The sequence below is a fragment of the Saccostrea cucullata genome, unplaced genomic scaffold, assembly GCF_032062105.1.
Source record: "Saccostrea cucullata isolate Sc308-1 unplaced genomic scaffold, CSIRO_AGI_Scuc_v1 ctg10546, whole genome shotgun sequence".
Taxonomy (NCBI): domain Eukaryota; kingdom Metazoa; phylum Mollusca; class Bivalvia; order Ostreida; family Ostreidae; genus Saccostrea; species Saccostrea cuccullata.
The window spans coordinates 9,587-18,232 of NW_026924148.1; the positions used below are offsets into that span (position 1 = coordinate 9,587).

General features: G+C 33.6%; 1 long non-coding RNA gene across 1 annotated transcript; it reads right to left on the bottom strand.

Annotated features, from left to right (window-relative positions):
- Positions 1-3,071: 3,071 nt before the first annotated feature.
- Positions 3,072-4,816, bottom strand: LOC134265852 (uncharacterized). Its single transcript, XR_009991842.1, has 3 exons — positions 4,730-4,816; positions 4,178-4,233; positions 3,072-3,580 (listed from the first exon to the last, which is right to left on the bottom strand). It is a non-coding gene; the product is annotated as an uncharacterized LOC134265852 (long non-coding RNA).
- Between the last annotated feature and the right edge of the window lie 3,830 nt (positions 4,817-8,646).

Consider the following 8,646-nt stretch of genomic DNA (forward strand, 5'->3'; position numbering starts at 1 on the left):
TTAATTGAAATCAAACCTCATTTAAAAAGGTAACTTGAACAATTGAATACCTGTTCTGATGCCTAAACAGCAAGGATTTTATTTTTCATAATTTCTTGAATGAATGCATTTTTTTTTTGGCAATGTTAAGATATTAGTCACATCCTGATATCCTTGTACCGTTTTTTAATCGTTTTTAGTCAGTAGATCATTCATAACTTTCAGTAAAATGAATAGTTAAATAATTACCCGATGAAAATACTATCAACAATCAAACTGTCAACATCATCATTGGACATGGTCAAATGCACCGTGACTTTTCTTCCCGGTTCGGACTGCATATAGCATAATACTTTACAGGATACTCTCAGGTCTTCTTCTTTTTTCTTTCCCATTCTCACTTAAAATTTAAGTGTAGTGGTGAAGCGAGAAACACACATCAGCACAATGCGACAATGACTTTCTTCTGATCGGAATTGCCGTGCAACTTGCCACGTTTCGTATCGAACATAAACAATTCCTCCTTTATTGGTTCATCCACATGCATCACGCTAATCTCAAAGGCTTCTAAGATTCCTATGCTTTGATTTGTTATAAGACTTTCTCCTGAAAACGTCCTTCGTTTTTAGTCCTAACATTAAGTGACAACAAACATCAAGTACGACAGAGGAAATTCGTTACGGAGATGCTTAGCATCGCTGGTTTAAATTTGCCTGTTTCAAACGCTTTGGTGATTCGCAAGAGTTATCTCCCTGTAACGCAAACCTTACCTTAACCTGTTGCAAGAAACTGTAATGTAATAGAGTCTTTCTGCTGACGGAATGGCATCTCTCATAACTGTGTTTCGTCTCTTTATGTGTGGAGTTACTACATGTAAATGGAAAAACTCCATAAATGAGTCTTCATCCATGCGGAGGACGTTTCTGAAGGCACTGGGATCTTCTAAGCTTAGCTGTGTTCCTGCAAAAGTGCATTATGTGCACTGCGAAGAGATCTCTGTATGCAGAGGCGTGTCCAAACGCATCTTTTCAACCCTTTTCTTTTTTTAAGGAGCAAAAATGCAATTGCAAGTAAAACTACTGCTACTGCACCAGTAGCTTCGTCTTCTATTTTGAAAATTTTCTTTGTATTGTTTTGGTCTAAAAACACGTGGATTTTATGGTAATGTTGTTTATAATTTTGTAAAGTTCGCCTTAGCGTGTGTACAGGACAGCGTACGGCTTGCAAAACTTACGTTTTTAGACTTATAAGGCAAGTCTTACCGTGTGTACCGGCCTTTAAGACCCAAGCATATACAGACATAAATCACTGCTCACGGTAAAAGATCTTTTTGGAGAAAAACTAAGAGAAAGCTAGCTATCTTTGCAGGATGTTTTAAGAAGCATGCTGAGAAAGCTGAAAAGTACATAAATCTTGGATCATCAAACGCAAACAAAAATCAAATGATAGCAAAGATGGCCCCTAAAGCTCAACACCACTCAGGATCAGAGAGCCTTTCTTACAGAGTATCCGCTGCTGTTGCCCCCCAAAAATCGAAGGTCACAAATACATTTTGCAGGTAAAGCTGTTTTTATGTTTAATAATGTACGTTGCAATTGGCGGATCATTTTCCCGTTTCGTAAATGGAGAAAGTGGCTGACCTTTTTGTATCACAAATAAAACAAAGAGAAAAAAGACCTATGTATTCATGACAAAATGAATTTTGAGTGTATAAATCGAACCATTTTTGTAAATTAAAAAGAAATAATCCGTACAGTGCTGCTATCCTATAAGTTGACAATTCTGTCCTATCCTATCGTGAATCCTGCATCCACAATCCTATCCTGTGATTTCAGTCTAATCCTATCCCATCCTATCCTGCAACTCTCAGTTTTTTAATATTTAGGAATTAAATTGACAAAACGAAAAAAGGAATAACCAGAAAATAAAATAAAATCAGATATAGTTATGGTATTCATTTAAATGTTATATATTTTAATGGAGAAAAATAATCGAGATCGGCATCCCATAATTCCCGACTAACCGCTCCGCACAATTTAAATTTACGATTATCATAACCATATTAAAAATAATGTTAACAAACAGATCGTAATTACACGTGGACAAATACTGATTTTGCAAACATATGAAAAGAAATTGGCCTACCAGAAGAATTAAAGAAAGATATGCTTAGTGTTTTAAATTTCCTACTAACAATGATCGTGAGACCCGGGATCGCAACTTGCGTCCAACGTGTAATATTTAATTATTTTTAAACAAGTGTTAAAAATCATATGCCTATATAGTAATAATGTTTAAGTATATGTTTCATGTAAAATTTTATTTTTTCTTAAACTGAGCACCATGAAAATAACATGCATGTCATGTATAGATCTAGTCTAACTGTGTTTGTGTAACAGGTTTTTCTGTATGCAATTCTGAAAAAGAGGATATGACTAGACCAAACAGACAAGTCAAATGTAGATCTAGAATATCTTTACTTTCACATATCAATCATTTTAAATGTGAAATTGTCTTTTAATATCAATATTAATTGTATGATTTTTTTATTTAAATTCAGTAATTTTTTTTTTTTTAAATTTCAGTTCATCATATATAATTGCATGTGATATTTTTCAAACACGCAAAATATATAGTTGCTAAATTCAAGATAATCTAATTGTTAATTTTTTTCCTTTCACTTCAGTTTCTCCTCAGTTTATGGTCAGCTCAACACCGTACAAATGTATTTCAATTTTTAATTTTTTTTATGTGTGAAAATTTAATAATTTATGTTTAATAGAATATTTTTTTCTAAATTTGATATTGGTTGACAGATTGACATTAATAAATATTGTAGTGAGGTCACACATGTTTCTAAGATCTTATAAAACATGCATGAGAAATTCAGAATTTACATTTTAAACATGTATAACTCATGCAGTCTTAAGTAAAACAAGTTTATATTTGACCTTTGATCTTGAATGTTAATCAGTGTCAGATTGAGAAATATTAAAATGCTCCACACGTTCCTTAGATCGTACAAAACATTCATAAGAATTCACAGTACTTACAGCATTTATAACACATTCTTGAGTAAACTTTGTATTTGACCTTGACATTTGATCTTAAAATTTTCAGTGTTTAAATGAGGAAAAATACTTTATAAAGTTCACAATATTTTTATTCAAGGTGATTCCTCAACAATGTTTAACAATTGAATATTCCATTACCATGAGACAGTCATTAAAAGTATCCATGTACAACATTTATGAATTTCAATGCTAAGATCACAGATACATGTACATGAACTTTGTTTAAATTAAAGTTTATCAATGTTTTTATTACACTTGTATAATATTTCACATGCATATAATTTGGCTTTCTTAACCGTCGCTCAAATTGAAATTCAAATGTCAGGGTTATTGTCAGAGAGATGGTCATAAACCGAACAGTTCTTCAAATGTAAACAATGCACAGAAAACGCACTGATCTCCTTAATAAAAACACCATGATTTCAGACTTAGGACTCCGTGACACTGGTTTGAACATCTTTCATCATTTACTCTAACAGCATATCGCATGAACTGCATTCTGTACAGCTGTAAATGTGCAGGGTTTCCTGAAAAAAAAAAAACAAAAAACATAAAATGATATTATAGACATGTTGATTGTAAATTTTGTCATACACATTTCATACACATTTAACATGTTTAAAATGTTTTTGATTGTGACTATCTTTCACATTTCATGTACAATTGGTTTTAATTTCACCTTTTTCTCTCTCAAAAGTAATGCAAATAGAAATCATGAAAAATAAAATCTTATACTGCAACCTCAGTCATATAAAAGAAAAAAAAATCTTATTCAACATAATTTACTTGTAGATTATAATTCATTTTATCTTGTCAACTTGCTAACAAATATGAAGAATACATTTGTTTTAGTGACTTTTCTCTATTTCTGCTTGTATTTATCTATTTAATGTTTTTTCTTGGGGTTTTTTTTTTATCTTAAAATTTGAATATAAAAATCTATGATACTATAACATGATGAACTGAAAATTCAACATTTCTTTTAGTTTTACTCTCAATATTTTTGAAAGAAGAAAATCACTTGTTCCGAGTAACTGGCGACATGTCACGTAAACTCAGATAATGATGTTTATGTATTTTAATGACCATGTAAAAATACATGATAAAAATAAAATCATACATACTTTTTAGGTTGAAATCCTCGTATTGCGATGACGCATGAGTGCAGACAATCCATTTTCTGTAATGATTAAAATGACAAGATTAACTTATGTTTCATAACTCACAATACATCAAACATACATGTACAATATGTAAGTGCACTGCTTAGTGAGCTCATTAAACATTTAAGCAGAAGCATTAGAAATGGTCATGATGATTCTACATTCATTTGTATTATTAATTACACAGAAATAAAAAAACAACAACTATTTTCTGATCCTATTAGGGAAATGATAAGAGTAACAACCTGATTTAGGCATAATACATATGATTGTTTTAGATTTGGAGCTCATTGATAGCTGATTGAATCATATGACAGAGTATTTGTAAATATTACCACCCCCCCCCCCCCGCGCTTCTGTCTACACTACTTCTTTTTCCCGCACCCGATTTTTGTTTATATTAATGAATAGAATATAAAATGTTTATATTTTAAGACATGAGAACATTGTTTAAAGTGATAAATATGTATAAAAATGCACACATGCACTGTGTACAATGTGAAGTATACTTACATGATATCGCACATCATCTATTCAAGTCCGCTGCTGACGGTTCCTGTGGAATTATCCAAACAAACAGCGCATATTTAACAGAAAAACATGTTAGTACACTTTTACACAACTAAAAATCGGTTAAATCATCTATAAATCATCCAAACAAGCTGAAGAAATACGGTCTTTCGATGCCTGGACTCTTCGTTGTTTACATTCCCAATTCTTCCGGTGATCGTTCACGGTTAGATCGTACACTGTGTTACTCGAAGTTTATAATATAAATATGTGTTTAGAGAAAAGAATGTTTTATTTTCTTTGGAAAAATTTATAAATATTTCTTTTGTAAACATTTTATACCGTATTTCGTTTCTGTGATTTATTCTGAAATATGAATAAACCTTTGCTCGAATCTGATTGGCTGTAGGATACAGGATAGGATAGGATAGGATAGGATTGGATTAACTTCTATATGTTTCTATCGTGAATCCTCAATCCTGAATCCTATCCGATCCTATCCCATGTCAACTTGTGGGATAGCAGCACTGTATTACAACTGACATGAAATCTAAAATATAAATGAATATTTTTAAGCGGGGTGAAGATTTTGCATGATTTCTCTTTATTCAAAAGGTAAATTAAGCATGCAACCTGTCTCCCGGGAAACACACTGAAAAAAGACGAAACCTTCTGGATAGAAAAAGGTCTACAAAGCAGCATTTCCAAAGTACCCATAAAGCCAAGATAGAGCGTCTTAAACTGCAAGAACAGAGACAAACATGGGAGGCAATAATGGAACTCTGTGAAGGCACTACATAAGCTACAGATATAGAATTGTCAGCAACAAATGATGAGTTGGAGGATATTATCGGAAATTCCCATGTCTGTAAGACAACCATCGAAAGTTTCCCCTCTATCTACCATTTTTGCTGATTTAGAAACCACTGGTTTAGGTAAGTACTATAAGGCCGAAAGTGACCTAGAAAACTTTACACCTCTACAACAATTAAGTGTGTAAGGCTCGAGGGACAGGGCTTAGCACTGTTATCAGAGCAGCAGCAGAATTGATGTCTGTTTCAACACGTGCTCTGTACCAGACGATATTTTTAGAGTAGAGGCACATGCACTATCGTCAGAATGTTGTTGATGTGCATGCGTGTATAAACATAAATTAAAAAACATATTGAATGAAAGTAGAACACTACAAACATTTATTGAATTAGTATTGTTGAGGATTATAAGTGTATCAATTATACATTTTAGATAAAACATGACAAACGCAAGTTCTAAAATATTAGAATAGTTGTCTTAGAATCTTGTATTCTCACAGTCAATTTCAACTAAGATTTAAAAAAGGCCACCTTTCAGTCCAGCTTTCATTGTCTGATTTTTACTCAAAATTAGTACTTGAAATAATTAGGAAGAATTCACGGTATTTATAGATGATGTTGTTAATTGAAAAATAGTAAATCATAGCAGGCTATTTTATTTAGTTTAGTTTGCTTTAATTTATAACTCAAATGTTTTTTTTAACCTTTTTGGTAAAAACAACACAATACTTAAAAATATATACTCTTCCCAAAGAAATTGCCACTGACATATAGATACTGAAAAAAATTTCTTCGCAAATAAAAGGTACCTAACCAGGCATTTGAACAAGATGCAAGAAGTTTCTTATGTTATCCTTATGGGTAATCTTCTGAATAGCCAAAATCAGATTTCTTTAGGTGTATTTATATTGAAAACATCCGAAGGACCGGTTTCAACGTCCCACAGTAGGATTCGAACCCGCGACGTAAGGATGGACTCCTTACTTCGCGAATCTAAAGCAGACGCTCTAACCCCTGAGCCACGCGGGCGACTTAAAAGCATATTGAAAACAGTGTAGAAATGATGATGCAATAGAACTGTACTTTTTTAAAGCATTTGTTCATTTCTGAATCTGAATATATGATTGATTGTATATTGTTTAACGTCCCTCTTAAGAATTTTTCACTCATTTGGAGACGTCACCGATGCCGGTGAAGGGCTTCAAATTTAGACCTATACTCGGCACTCAGGGCCATTGAGCAGTGAGGGTTTTTTATCGTGCCAACGCCTACCGTGACACGGGACCTACGTTTTTAAGGTCATATCCGAAAGACCCGTGACTTTCACTTCTAGTGCCGAGCGCTTGGCGAAGGAACAGTCACTACCTTTGTTTACGTCTTAGGTATGACACGGCGCTGCGATCGAGAATCGAACCCGGGCCTCCCGATCACGAAGCGAACACTCTACCACTAGGCTACCGTGAATATAAAAAAATACTAAGATTTCCTCCCATTTGCAACTAACCAAAAGAATCAATAATTAATGAATAAAAATTCTTTCATAGATTTTAGTATCCCCCTACAGACCAAATGATGCAGTCCTGATATTTGAAACTTTTGTGAATATAAGGCTTATCCATGCTGTCTCCCCTTGGTTTCTGGGGAAAACAAGGGAATTTCAGAAAATGCAATTGCAATCAACTTTCAAGCAATTTTCAAATGACATTTAATATAAATATTTATGCATGTAAATTCTTCATCTTCTGCATGGATAAGAGAGAGCGTAAATTGCATGGCAAAAGAGAAATTGAAAAAAAAATTAAAATTCATTTACTAATTAAATTATTACCTGTTAGTTCCATGTTCCCCGTATGTCTCCCTCCCATATTATTGTTTGGCATCTGCTCTGGCTAAAGTTTCTAATGGACATTTAATCAGAGTAATTTGACATTTAAGCGCGAAAACTTTGACAGTATCTTAAATCTAAAAATGGTAAGCAAGTGGAAGTTTGTATTATTTTGGGCGGTTATTCTTTAGGGAATGATGAGACTTAGAATGATTAACCAGAACACGAGGACAACAATGGGTTTGTGAATGAACCATTCAGAATACAACAGGAGCCGAATAGTTCAGAGTGCATATATTGTTTTTGTAGACCTTGTATCGCTGATGAAGTAAATAGGCACATGTGGTGGAAAACTGACCCTCGCCCAAAGCATTGAAGAAACAGAAATTTGCGAAAAGAATAGTAAAAAAGATTTTGGGCTATGATGTATCATAGAGATATCTTGGATTATCTTAGATATGTTGAGAAAAAAGAAAGGCATTAGAGCAAGACCCATGATTCAGAAATTTAGTGTGGCATCGCACGGACATAATGCCAGATTGCGTTGTAAAATGCGTGAGAGACTGGTTTCCCAATCCTGACAACACCCTCGCATAACAATTTTGAAATAATAAAATAGTTGAATCTTGATTTTTGCAAAATAGGTGCTGAAATCTGAATGTGACCAGAAAAAAAAAATTCATATCCTCCACCATTCTCACCAATTTGTTGCTTTTATACCCAATTGCTGGCCTTTAAAATTCTTTCGAGGCTCACATCCCCACGTCTGCCAGCTGAAAAAGAACAGTAAGTCAAATGTAACATTACCCTATACGGTTGTTTAAAATTCTATCAATCAAAATGACAAATGTAACAAATCAATTCGGTCGGTGCATACCATAGACGTCTCTGACGTACTTGACAATTGAAAGCATTTACACGCCTTTTCTTCTTCAATGCGATTATTTGTCCCCTCATCAGCAAATAACACCGTCAGCGTTGACAAAAGCTTATTAACTGTAAGTTCTGTTGAAGAGCTGCTATGCAGGAAGACATACATCATTGTGGGACGGCATTAATCAGCTGAAATGGAATAGAATATTTCACATGGACACGTATACAACTGCACAAAGCGTTATTTATCATACTGCCCTATAACCGATATACCATTCAATTTACCTGATACATGTAATACCTGTTTTGTTTAGGCCTTTAATGAGCTGTGCCTTTTCTTCGCAGTCTTTTGTGTCCTTCAGAATTGTCATAAGAAATTACCAAATAAGATTGGCCAAATCATATACACA